General features: G+C 39.8%; 2 pseudogenes; both read left to right on the forward strand.

The window, feature by feature from the left end:
- LOC129327904 (zinc finger protein 208-like) overlaps positions 1–14,531 on the forward strand; it is a 284,286-nt pseudogene that overhangs the window by 8,913 nt on the left and 260,842 nt on the right.
- On the forward strand, positions 5,560–13,823 carry LOC129327216 (pituitary tumor-transforming gene 1 protein-interacting protein-like; annotated as a pseudogene).

Genomic DNA, 14,531 nt, shown 5'->3' on the forward strand with positions numbered 1-14,531 from the left:
CTCAGAGCGGTGAACAAGTTAGTGTTATTATTATCCCCACAATACAGCTGGGGAGTTGGGGCTGAGAGGAGTGACTTACCCAAGGCCACCTACTGAGCTCATGGCAGTAGTGGGATTCGAACCATTGGAGGGTTGATTTGCACTTAACCACAGTGCTATAGCAGCTTTGCATGCAATTCTTTTTTATATATCTTGTAAATATATATAAATAAATAAAATTATGTAAATAAAATTAATACATGATATATTCATAAAATCACATTATATATTACATTATATTATACATTATATATTCATAACATTATTACGTTATTTCAAAGATTTATGTGGGGTTCTTTACCACCTCACATTTCTTGAAAAAGATGCAACTTCCATTCAATGAAAGAAGATTTGGCTTTCCTGGTCTTAGCTGACATCATTGGACATACTGGTTAACTTGCATTAACTACTAGGATTGCTCCTCTCATTCAGACTGCCCATCTTGGACCCGTTTGGAGGCTATTGTCTGTTGCCTCTCTTTAAATGGAATGCATTAGGGGCCATTTATGTTAAAACGGATCCTGTTCTTCCCACAGTTTCTACAGTTAGAGATCTGTGGCACATAATCATAGAATCATAGGGTTGGAAGGAAACTCTAGGGTCATCTAGTCCCACCCCCTGCACAATGCAGGAAATTCACAACTACCTCCCTTCCACACCCGCAATGACCTTTGCTCCATGCCCAGAAGATGGCAAAACACCGTCTAGATCCCTAGCCAAACTGACCTGTGGAAAATGTATTGTCGAAGGCTTTCACGGCCGGAGAACGATGGTTGTTGTGGGTTTTCCGGGCTGTATTGCCAAGACCACGGCAATACAGCCTGGAAAACCCACAACAACCATTGACCTGTGGAAAATTGCTTCCTGACCCCAAAATGGCTACCAGCATTAATATCACAACAATATCGATTTGATCCATTTTCACATGTTAAATTAACATTATAGACTAATCCAGATATAAAAATTGAGAGGAAATCTTTTTCTATAGAAGGCTTGTGTAGACAAGGGAATTTAGGTTTGGGTTAATGGATAGGCTATAATGATGAATTTTAGACGTTTTATCAGCTGAGGTCTAGAAATGATTTCTCAACTTTTGATGAATGGCAATATTTATAACTGCTTTTGTTGTTGTTAATTTTTTAGGAAATTTAAAAAAATTGGAAAAAGCAGTTACTTTTGTTTATCAGATGACTAGACAATCAATTTCTTCCTCATCTGTTTTTCTTCATTCCTGCAGAGCATGAGTGCAAGAGAATGGGAGAAGAGCATCTAAGTGGAACTGGAGCAATAACAAAGTGGAGAATGAAATCCTTTGTTTCTGAAGATTCAAGTTCCTCTGAAATTCCAGACCAGGAAGAAAATCACAAAAGAAATAAAATGGTTTTCACTAAGCGTGCCAAAATCTTAACTGGGAAATCAAGCTCTACCTCACATCAGAGAATGCAAAATCAGGAAAATCATTTGAAAGAGTCAGAGTATCAGAAGAGCTTCAGCTTGGGCCAAGGTCATATTTTACATAAAAAATTGCGCACCAAGAAGACACTACATGGAAGCTCACAGTATAAAAATGGTCAGAAAATAGACCACCTATCTCAACAAGAAAGAGGGAACAGAAGGGAGAAGCCCAAGACATGTCCAGATGGTGAAAAGAACTTCAGCTGTAGATCAAATCTTTCTTCCCATCATAGAGGAAAGAAACATTATAAATGTTCAGATTGTGGTAAGGTCTTCAGATATAGGTCCCAGCTTACTTTCCATCAAAGAATCCACACAGGAGAGAAACCATATAAATGCTCAGATTGCGGAAAGACCTTCAGCCGTAGGTCAAGCGTTATTTCCCATCAAAGATTACACACAGGAGAGAAACCATATAAATGCTCCAAATGTGGAAAGAGCTTCAGTTATAAGGAAAGCCTCACTTACCATCAAAAAACCCACACAGGGGAGAAACCGTATAAATGCTCAGAATGTGGAAAATGCTTTACTTCCTATTCAACCCTTGGTCGTCATTGCAGAATCCACACAGCAGAGAAACCATATAAATGTTTAGAATGTGGGAAGAGCTTCATTAAGGAGAAGATCCTTACTGCACATCAAAGAATCCACACAGGGGAGAAACCATATAATTGTACAGAATGTGAAAAGAGGTTCACTTATAAGACAAGCCTCACTGTACATCAAAGAATCCACACAGGGGAGAAACCATATCAATGTTCAGAATGTGGAAAGTGCTTTACTGTCCATTCCCATCTTGCTTATCATCTCAGAATCCACACAGGGGAGAAACCATATAAATGTCTTGAATGTGGAAAGAGCTTCAGCCATAAGACACACTTTACTTTCCATCAAAGAATCCATTCAGGGGAGAAACCACATAAATGCTCAAAATGTGAAAAGAGCTTCTCTGAAAAGAGGAATCTTATTAACCATGAAAGAACCCACACAGGGGAGAAACCATTCCATTGCTCAGAATGTGGGAAACGCTTTACTTCCTATTCAGACCTTTGTCATCATCGAAGAATCCACACGGTGGAAAAATTATATAAATGTTTAGAATGTGGAAAGAGCTTCATTAATGAGAAAATCCTAGCTGTACATCAAAGCATTCACACAGGGGAGAAACCATATAATTGCTCAGAATGTGGAAAGAGTTTCAGTTATAAGAAGAGCCTCACTGTGCATCAAAGAACGCATACTGGGGAGAAACCATATAAATGCTCAGAATGTGGAATGAGCTTTATTAGCTATTCTGGCCTTGCTTATCATCGCACAACCCATACAGTGGAGAGACCATATAAATGCTCCGAATGTGGAAAGTGCTTTACTTTCTATTCAGCCCTTACTAATCATAACAGAATCCACACTGGAGAGAAACCATACAAATGCTCAGAATGTGGAAAGAGCTTCAGTTATAAGAATGGGCTCACTGAACATCAAAGAACTCATGCAGGTGAGAAACCATACAAATGCTCAGAATGTGGAAAGTGCTTTACTACTTCTTCAGGCCTTGTTTGTCATCACAGAATCCACACAGGAGAGAAACCATATAAATGCTCAGAGTGTGGAAAGAGCTTCAATAAGAAAAGCCGCCTAACTAGACATCAAAATATCCACAAAGGACAGAAACCACATAAATGCATAGAGTGTGGAAAGAGGTTTAAACTGAAGGTCCAGCTGACTAGACATCAAAAAACCCACACTGGGGAGAAACCATTTACATGCTTGGAATGTGGAAAGAGCTTCAGTGCCAAGTCAGTCCTTGTTAACCATCACAAAATCCACACAGGAGAGAAACCATATAAATGCTCCGAGTGCGGAAAGGGCTTTCGTAGCAGCACACACCTTACATCCCATCAAAGAAGCCATACAGGGGAGAAACCATACAAATGCTCAGATTGTGGAAAGTGCTTCACTGGCTCTTCAGGTCTTGCTTATCATCACAGAATCCACAGAGGGGAGAAACCATATAAATGCTCCGAATGTGGAAAGAGTTTTACTGGCTATTCGGGCCTTTCTTATCATCTCATAATCCACACAGGGGAGAAACCATATAAATGTTCTGAATGTGGAAAGAGCTTTACTTCCTCTACAGGCCTGGCCTATCATCACAAAACCCACACAGGGGAGAAACCATATAAATGCTCCGAATGTGGAAAGAGCTTTAATCAGAAGGCCCAGTTGACTACCCATGAAAGAAACCACACAGGGGAGATACCATATAAATGTTCAGAGTGTGGAAAGAGCTTTACTCGCAGTTCAGGCCTTGCTTATCATCTCAGAATCCACACAGGGGAGAAACCATATAAATGCTCTGAATGTGGAAAGAGCTTTCCTTTCTCTACAAGCCTTGCTTACCATCAGAAAAGCCACACAGGGGAGAAACCACATACATGCTCCGAATGTGGAAAGAGCTTTACTTCCTCTACAGGCCTTGCTTATCATCACAAAATCCACACAGGGGAGAAACCATATAAATGTTTAGAATGTGGAAAGAACTTACGTAAGAAAGCCAGCCTAATTTCTCATCAGAAAATTCACACAAGAGAGAAACCATATATGTGCTCAGAGTGTGGAAAGAGGTTCAAACGGAGTGACAACCTCACTTCCCATCAGAGAATGCACACAGGGTAGAAACTATATAAATGCTTAGAAAGCAGAACGGGCTTTAGTCAAAAATGTACTCAAACTATCCATTAAAGAACTACCATGGGAACATTTTTATTATATCTTATTTAAAACTTGCATCAGTGACAGCACCTGTTAATTTCTGGGAACTGGAAAGAGCTTTTCTTGGCTATTAAAAATTAACAAAACATCAAACAAGTCACTCGGGAGAAAACTGCCTAAGTGTCCAGAGGGCAGAAAGAGCCTCAAACCCTGGACCTCTTTTGATACATCAAAGAAGGGAGAAGCAACATACACAGTCTGAGCTTCTAGCATAGGAGTGTTGATCACAAAAAAACCCCTGATGTTTGTGCCATTGTCTCCTTTTGCAAGAATGGAGGATATCTTGGGATCCCCTATCCCCATTTGGCTAAAAAAGTGGCTATGGCTCCATGGAAGAGCCTCTGCTTTGCATGCAGAATATCCTTGGCATCTCCAGTTAAAGGAGCAGGCAATAGACAATGTGAAAGACCTGCACCTCAGACCCCAGACACCCTCTGCCAGTTGGAGTAGACACTGATGGTCTGATTCAGTAGAAAGCAGCTTTGCGTGCATTCATGTGAACAGCAGATGAGTGGCACGGTCACATATTCATTCTCATCATATCTGTGCATGTTAATCTCTATATAAAAAAGGTAAAAGTAGTCAGTCCCCTGTGCAAGCACCAAGTCATTACTGACCCATGGGGGGATGTTGCATCACAACATTTCTGAAGTAATTTCATAACCTATGTAAGGTTCAGCAGCTGGTCAGGAAAAGTACGGGCCACCTCTTAGCCTGATGGTTCAGTAGTGTACCTGAAGAAATCGCAGATGTATTGTTTTTTCCTTTGCCAATAGGTGCCAACTTCAGCCTTATGACTTTGCTTTGATAATTTAAGGAGTGTTATCAAGATATATTTCAGTGCACTTGTTGCTTACTTTTATAATAACTTTGGGGACCAGTCATTTTATTGAGAAGACAAAGGATATGTTTACATTGGAAAGATTCACCTGGCCCTAACTGTCACCTTCTCTATAAACTGTTTGACATAAAGTGGTAATCGCCCTGACCTGGATAGCCTAGGTGTTATGGTTAGGTAAGGGAGAAAGTGGTTTTCCTTGCTGGGAACAACTTCAGACCAAGGTTTCCCTGGGAAGCAGCCTCGTAGTCACTTGCCACACTTAGGTTTCCTCCTGATAACAGCTAATCTGACACATTGGAAATTGCCCTTCCAGATCAGTAACTAACAGGGTGGAAATCCTGAAAAAATATCTTGCAGCAAACTAGGTAGTGCCAAAACTGTCTGTCACACAGGGGAGAGAGTCAGAGAAATTTCACAGAGAAATGAATTGTTCCAAGGAAACAAAAAAAAAACTTTATAGAAAGAAGGTTTATTATAGAAAAATGGAGGAAAGGGTGGGTGGATTAAAAAGGGGTAGGAAGGAGGATAAAATACAAAACCCAAGGAAAAGCACTCTATTTCACAGCCCGCAGTCTGTCAAACAATAATGTTGAGGTAATTCTGCTGAGTACACTTTACCTAAGTTTTAGCAGGTTCCGCAGAGCATGGACAGAGTTCCTTGTACTTGCAAGACAGAGGAGGAGTCCTTAACCCCTGGCCTATGGGTCTTGGGGGTCTCTGAATGTTCCAAAGTGAAAGAAATGGAAAAAGTGGAAGAATTAGCTGAGGTTACTGTGTGGGAGGATATTGTTTGGGGTGTGTGTGAGTGTGTATAGCCTACCTGAGAGTGGTACCTGTGTGAGTAAGTGTTGTCTCTGTTTCTTTTTTGCCTGGGTTGGAGCTAATTGCAGAATGTGAGTGTTGCTAATTGGAGAAAGTCTGTTTTACCTGGGACTGACTGCTGGCCCCGCCCTCTGCTGGATGAGCCTTGAATTGAATTAGGCTCCTCCTCACCAGAGGTTCTTGCCCTGTGGCTCTTAGCCTGGGGGTTTGGCCTGAGGGCCCTGTTAGAAGCTGAGTAGCTCTTACATCCTATAGGTGCTACGCTTTTTTTTTTTTTTGCTTCTGCAAGCCTTTCACAAGTAGCCTTGTGAGGCGGTTTGGCAGAGGAGTTATCAGGGAAGTATAATAAAAACTGAACAACTTCTTCAATGGGTTGCAGCAGCATGGCTGGTGAGAAAGCTGAGGCAGTGACATACAAAGACTGGAATGTTTGTATTCTTACCTGAGAGCAACAGCAATTACTCTTGCAGCAAGTTTAAGTTGGTAGCCCTACTGGAGGAGAAGATACAGGAACTTGAGGCACGCTTGTCCCCACTCCATTTCATAAGGGAAGGTGAAGAGTTCATGGACAGAATGCATGAAGCACTCTTGAGAGGGCAACAGGAGGAGGAGGGAAAGGTATCTCAGCATGTGGAGGAGCACCCAACTCAGGAGGGAAGCGTATGGAAGAATGTAACCCACAGGAGCAGGAAAATCAGGAGACATTCTGAGCCTCTGATGCTAAGCAATCAGTTCCAGGATCTCCCCATAGATATTGATTCTTGACCTCTGGATCAAGGGCCACTCCCTCAGCTTCCTTGAACCTTGCAGGAAACTTCTCTGGCCTCCGTGGATGAGAGGACTTGAGCTCCCCGATATAGGAGAAGGTGTGTGCTGGTAACTGAGGATTCCCTACTGAGAGGGGTGACGGGTAAAATGTGCTCACCGGACATTGTCTCGAGAGGTATACTGTCTACCAGGTGTGTGCATCCAGGATGTGACAGAAAGGATAGGAAGACTCATCAAGCCGAAAGATTACAATCCTTTCTTGGTGATCGATGTGGGAACAAATGATATTGCCTGGCACAGCCCAGAATGCATTAAAATATACTCTGTTGCTCTGGGTAAAAAGGTTAAAGACCTTGGAGCGCAGGTTCTGTTTTCATCAGTTCTTCCTGTCGAAGGCCATGGTTTAGGAAGGAAAAGAAGAATATTGCAAATACATGACTGGCTACGTAGATGGTGTCATCAGGAAAGGTTTGGTTTTTTGGACCATGGCTTAAGCTTTCGAGATGAAGCTCTTCTATTGAGAGATGGCTTGCACCTCACGAGGGCAGGAAAAATGTGTTTGGTAAGAGCCTTGCAAACCTGATAAGGGGGGCTTTAAACTAAATCCTATGAGGGAGAGAGACAAACATTCAAAGCCTATAACTGGGGATGAGAACGCTAAAGATTTGCGGGGAGTAGCACATGTGCTAGGAAACATTAACTTGCAGGTAAGTACAGAAACAAAAACCTCAGGGCATGTAACTCATGGATTACAACTCATGGATTCCAATGTCTCACGAATGCACAGAGTATGGGAAACAAGCAGGAGGAACTTGAAGTCCTAATACAGGAAGAGGACTATAATGTAATAGGCATTACTGAAACTTGGTGGAATGACACACAATTGGGATACTAAGATTGAGGGATACAACTTGTTTAAAAGGGATAGACAAATAAGGAAGTGGGGAGGAGTAGCATTATATGTAAAGGAGGCATATACTTGTGAGGAAATAGATGGATCTGAGCATGGAAGTTCAGTTGAGTCTCTGGATAAAAATAATAATGATATTATGGTGGGAGTCTGCTAAACCACCAAGCCAGGCAGAAGAATTGGGTGAGCCACTCCTAGAACAAATTACAAAGTTCTTAAAGAGATGGGGCACAGTGGTCATAGGAGATTTCAGTTACCTGGATATCTGTTGGAAGTCTAATTCTGCTAAAAATGAAAGGTCAAATAAATTCCTGACTTGTCTTGCTGACAACTTCGTATTTCAGAAAGTGGAGAGGGAAACAAGGGGTTCTGCTATCTTGGACCTGATTCTTGTCAACAGGGAAGAACTGGTTGACGAGGTGAAAGTAGAGTAGGCACCCTGGGGAGCAGTGACCATGTAATTTTGGAATCTACAGTCTTGGGGAGGGGAAAAGCTATACATAGTCAGACATATAGGTTGGACTTCAGGAAAGCAAATTTTAATAAACTAAATGCTGAGTAGAATCCCACAACCATAAACGCTTAAGGAGAAGGGAGTTCAAGAGGGATGGGAATTTCTTAAAGGTGAAATTTTGAAGGCACAATCCCAAACGATTCCTATGAGAAGGAAAAATGGGAGGAGCCTAAAGAAGTCAAGGTGGCTCCATAAACTGCTTTCTAAAAAGTTGAGAAATAAAAAAGACTAATTTAGGAAATGGAAGGAGAGCCTTATAACAAAGGATGAAAATAAACAAATAACCAATGCTTATAGGGAGAGGGTTAGAAAAGCTAAAGCTCAGTATGAACTTAGGCTAGCAAAAGTTGCTAAAAACAACAGAAAAGGGTTCTTTGCTTATGTTCAAAGTAAGCAAGGACATGGTAGGCTCGCGGCAGGAACAGGAAAGTGAAATTGTAACAGGCGATGAGGAGAGGGCAGAATTGCTTAATTCCTAGTCCTGTGATTGAAGGACAAGCGAGCAGAGGTGAGGCTAGGCTGCTGCGGGCCAGAGGACGGCTCCTGCTCCACCATGGGTCCCTGCTGGAGAGCTGTGCTTCTGCTGCTCCTTCTCCCAGCTCTAGAGAACGCTGCCTGGGGAGTGCCCATCTCCGAGCCTGCACAGCCAGGAAGTTGTGACCAGTATACAATAAAAACTTATAACGAGTGCCTGAAAAATGTCACATGTTTATGGTGTATCAGCAACAAGAAATGCACAGAATATCCTGTTAGGAGCATCCTTCCTCCCAGCTCTCTTTGCATACCGAGTTCTGCATGCTGGGGTACATTGCGAAGTGAATTTTGAAGCTCTGATTATTACAATGTCTGCTGTGAGAGGACACATTATTATTATATTATTGTGCTGTTTGCTGTTGCTGCTGCTGCTGCAGGAAGAAAAAGAGCAAAATACCAGATAAGGAAGAAGAAAAAGCTGCCAGGGAGAAGGAGCAAAGAAGAGTAAGACAGGAAGAGAGGAGAGAAGAGATGAAATCTAGACATGATAAAATCCGGAAAAAATATGGTCTGTTTAAAGAAGAGAACCCATGTGCCAAATCTGAAAACAACTAAAATACATGAACACTTTGTTTCTTTAAATGGAACTGAGTCCTCAGGCCCAGGTGAATTGCATCCAAGGGTACTAAAAGAACTTGCAGATGTAATTTCTGAACCTCTGTCCATTATTTTTGAGAATTCCTGGAGAACAGACGAGGTGCCAGGAGACTGGAGGTGGGCAAATGTTGTCCTCATCTTCAAGAAGGGGGAAAAGGAGGATCCAGGTAACTACTCACCCACCAGCTTGATTTCTATACCTGGAAAAGTATTAGAACAAATCATCAGACAGTCAGTCCTTGAGCATTTAGAAAGGATGGCTGTGATTACTAAGAGCCAGCGTGGGTTTCTCAAACACAAGTCATGTCAGACTAACCTTATCTCTTTTTTTGAGACAGTTATCTTGCTGGATCAGGTTAATGCTGTACACATAGTTTATCTTGCTTTTATTAAGGCTTTTGAGAAGTTTTCACATAATGTTCTTGTTGACAAGTTGGTAACATGTGATTTGGATCCTGTTACTGTTAGGTGGATATGGAATTGGTTGACAGATTGCATCCAAAGAGTGCTTGTTAATGGTTCCTCATCCTCTTGGAGAAGAGTGACAAGTGGAGAGCCTCAGGGATCATTTCTGGGACCTGGGCTTAATAAGGTGGCATCATTTCCGAAAGTAACATCATTGCATACCGTTTTGCAAGCAAATGAAGATCCCACAAGTTGCCAGGGAGGCAGGGCAACCCTAATTCAATTTCTGTGCATAGTCTTTAGGAGAAATCCTTTGTAGCTGTGGAAATTATGTCATTAATATGCGGATGACACCCAGCTCTATATTTCACTATCCATATCCCGGGGTCTTGAGTGAAAGCAAATAAATGGAAACTGAACCCAGACACGACAGAAGGGATGGTGGTTGAGAAGGAAGAGACATTGAAGAATATCACACTCTCTACTTTCAGCAAAATCAACATTCTTTGTGGTAGTCCCCACCTTATGGAACAGCCTACCTGAAGAGGTGAGGAAAGCTCCCATTCTCCATGCTTTCTGAAAACAATGCAAAACTAAAATATTCATGAGGGCCTTTTTACTCTCTCAGATAAGAGGGCTGTATTATAAGGAAGTAGTTTCAAACAGATGTGTTAGTAAAGGGATAGAGACAGTACTATGTACTGTCTGTTGTAGGAAGTATGATCCTACAGCAAAGTTACTGTTACTCAATATGTCCTGTTTAGAATTGCTTAAGCTTTGTCTCAGCATTGTTTCAGCTCTGTATCGAATTTCTGCTTGTTTTTTGAAATCTGCAAATATATATATACACACACAAACATACAGCCTATTTTGCCCCCCCACACACGCACACACATATACATACATATACATTGTATGGTTTCTTGACTGTCTGTGATGTTGAGTGAATTGACTTAAACTGTCTATTTTGACTTGAGTCTCAGAAACATGGACTAAACAAATAAAATAAAAATGAAACACAGATTGGCCAGAACCTTCTACACATGTCAGGGGTGGGTGGAGAATTGAAAAGGAGCTGTTCTTTTTGTGGTGGGTGGGTAGGGGAGGATGTTCCTCTGAGTGACAGGCAGAGAGCATCCTCTGGAGAACGGTTTGATTCCTCACTCCTCCACTTGAAGCCAGCTGTGTGACCTTGGGTCAATCACAGCTTCTAGCTCTCTCAGCCCCACCTACCTCACAGGGTGTTTTGTTGTGGGGATAATAATGGCATACTTTGTAAACTGTTCTGAGTGGGTGTTAAGTCATTCTGAAGGGCAGTATATAAATCAAATGTTATTATGCATATATAGCCATTTACATGTTCCAGATGTAAGGGAAGAATAGATGCCAGGTACTTTACATTTCAAAGAGAGATTAGAAATATTGAGGGCTCCCAATATGGCAGCTGACTGAGAGACTCATTTTCATGGGCTCTCTTGCTGGTTCTGCTTCCTGGGCTCTATAGCCAGGTAGGGTTGAAGGCATCAGCCTGAAACATGTCTCTTATCTGATGAGAGACACTCCAGCATGTAGTGCCAGATTGATCTGGGGATTACTTGGCTCTTTTTAATTAGAGGGCTGAAGACTCCTTGACTCCCGGAAGATGCAGAAACATCAGCAGAGCAGAATCGAAGTGGCTGGAAAGCCAGATAAGCTGGCCTAGGGCCAGCTGTAAATATAAAAATATTTTTCTGACTGTGCTAGGACCTCTTTCCTTTCCTCTCTCTTTTCTTCCTCTTCTCTAAGAGGAAGGAAACTGTGAACTGTGGTTTATTTTTGCTCTCAGGATGAAGGACACTTGTTAAAAAACTGCACCGATAGACAAAAATAAGAGACAATTATTAACGTTAAGTTTTTGGGATCTAAAACTAACCAGGACGTTGTTTCGCCTTGGCATGTTAACAGTTAATTATGGAACTATTTTAATTGCATTTGGGAATCCAGCCAGTTTCAGGCATTAACTCTTTCTTTTTCCTTGGCTTCAATATATGCTCTGCTTCACTTCACTTTCTTTCCTAAGAAGAAATGAGACAGCCAATTTCAAATTGGATTATTGAAACAATTTTGGATTTTAAATTACATACGAGGAAGGACTTAAAGGATTTAAAGTTGTAGTTATAAAGACCATTCTTTAATCAAAATTCATCTATTCAGCTTATGTTTTAAATATATATTGTTGAATTAGAATAATTGCTTTATAACTTTATTTTGAGAGAGGGAAAAACATGCTGAACATTGAATATTTTGTAAGTTCGTAGTCTAAACTTTGACGTCACAGGCTGACAGAAAATATTTTTGTTATACAATCACCACCTACTGGCTTGAAGAATGAACTGATTTTCACTTTCTTTTACTCAATTATTTCAAGGATAGACTTTTTTAGATATTTAGGTGCTGAAGGAATTAAATTGAAGAAAATGGTTGCAGCTATGAAAAAGGCCAAAGTTGAACTAATCTCAGAAGATATTACAGATATAATCTCAAAAAATACATACTTCTCTCTCAAGCAAAAGTGAAATTTTGTTTATAGAATTAAAGCAAGAGTATGAAAACACCTTAACCCAGATGCAGCAAGTGGATGAGGAGATTCAAGAACTAGTCCTGGAAAATAAGGAATCATCAACTCAACTACAACAAATGGACCAGACTATGAAAGGATTTTTCATTGAATTAAGGGAGGATTACCAGAAGCTGAGATCTGAATTACTTTCTGGACTGCAAAAAACAAACCAGGAAGCAGTCAAGCTATTCAAGAATTTAAGAAACAGCTGAAGGAATCCAGAGAGCTACAAGGAAAAATTGAATTAGTACAAGCATTACAAGCAGGTCCATTATCAAGAGCAGATCGGAGAAAGGGAACCTTGAAAATGGAATTCAGAAGCAATAATTAGGGCTTTGACAAATTCTGGATCACATGGATTTAAAGAATGCATATCAAGGATTAGTATAAGACTAACGTGAAGGTTCAAGGTGACTTTGACCCAGGAGGCCCTCTTTAATGAGAGGACCTAAGGATCATATGGCTTTTTGGAGGCTGACCAAATTACTGTTTAAGGCACAAAAGTTAGAAGATATGAGGAAAAGGAACACAAATGAGATTGAGGGGGAAGATATATTTTGAGCTTATACATTCTGTTACTTACAATTATTGTTGATTTATATAACTATGTTATGGAACTTTCTCCTCTTTAATACTATTCTTATTTCTGTGGATTTTTTCTTCTTTTTTGTATGATTGGATGAACTTTTTAAATATACAATAGGCAACCTATTAAATTTTGGCATGTATTATTAATATTAAAATAGATTAATAGTTAAATAAAATAATTAAACTAATAATCTATGATACTAAATATTATCAGACTGAGTAAAATGTTGAAAACAAAATGTTTGAAGTTTCATCTTGTGACAGACTCCGAAGATATGTTTTCAAATATCTTATTCAGAAGCATTACAGTGGTGATGGAGGGGAAAAATTTATTTGAAGCTTATATATTCTGCTACTTACTGTGATTTATATAACTAGGCCACAGAAATTACTTACTTTCTCTTCTTAAAATTGTTCTTCTTACATTCTTACTGCGTTCTTTTTACATGATTGGATGAATTTTTAATATATACAATAGGTCAATCTATTAAATTTAGAATGTACAATTATTATTAAAATAGACTTAACAGTTGAAAATAGTGAGACTAATAAGTTAATATACCAATTATTGTGAGATAGTATATAATGTTGAATACAAAATGTTTAAAGTCCCACCTTGTACTGAATCCCCCCTCAAAAAACTCCCTAAAAATGGCTTACCAGATACATCTAGAAACATTATAGGTCAGTAAATGTTGTTATCCACCCTGAGCCGACTTGCGGGGAGGGCGGGATATAAATATGAAATAATAAAATAAATAAAATAAATTCTTCATTTCTTTTTTTAAAATAGAATTGAGGGAGAGGAGTAAAAGTATGATGTTCAGTTGTGTTATATATTTTGATGATATCTTTCATGCAGCTCAAATCTATTACTATATACTCTTTCTGATGTAGCCTAATGTATTTCGTATAAGGTTCTATGCACTTTCAATTGTTATTTTTATCTTTTTTCCTAAATAAAATTTATTTTTAAAAAGAGAGATTAGAAATATTTTGTGCTATCATTTCTGTAGCCTGTATACGTGTTAGAGATGTTGATAATAAAATAAAGCTTGTATTTGTTTAAGAGAGAAAAAGAGCCCTGCTGGATTGTCCATCCTGTTTTACATAGTAGCCAACCAGTTACTCTGGAGGGTCTCTTCTTGTGAATAATCTGTAAAACTGTAACCACAGATTTTGACCTCCCTAATAAAGGAGTTGAAGACTAGTTGCAAAAAAACCTTGGACTGGCCATGCTCAGAATTATTCTACCCGAATTGTCCTGTAAGCCTTGTGCTAGGGCATGGTTCATTGTGCATCTTGTCGTGTATGCGGACCCTGTTTTTATTCTGTAATATGCCTTGAGTCTCAGTGATTTATTTATTTATGTCATTTATATTCCGCCATTCTCACTGAGACTTAAGGCGGATTACATAGTTTGAGATTAGTACAATCAGTGGCAAGGACAAGGGCAGGTATTTCCATACAGTGTCAAGAACATTTCCATAAACGATGTCATAGGGCAAATGAATACAGTGTCAAGAACATTTCCATAACCAATGTCATAGGGTAAATGAATACAAGTTTACAAAGACATAGTATCAGCAAGGATCCAATATGGGGTTGAAGAATTGCTGAAACAGAACATAATCAATTCTAGGACTTACATTAAACAACATGAAGCACAGGTAGTATATAGGAGTAC

This window comes from Eublepharis macularius, chromosome 4 (genome assembly GCF_028583425.1).
Source record: "Eublepharis macularius isolate TG4126 chromosome 4, MPM_Emac_v1.0, whole genome shotgun sequence".
Classification (NCBI taxonomy): domain Eukaryota; kingdom Metazoa; phylum Chordata; class Lepidosauria; order Squamata; family Eublepharidae; genus Eublepharis; species Eublepharis macularius.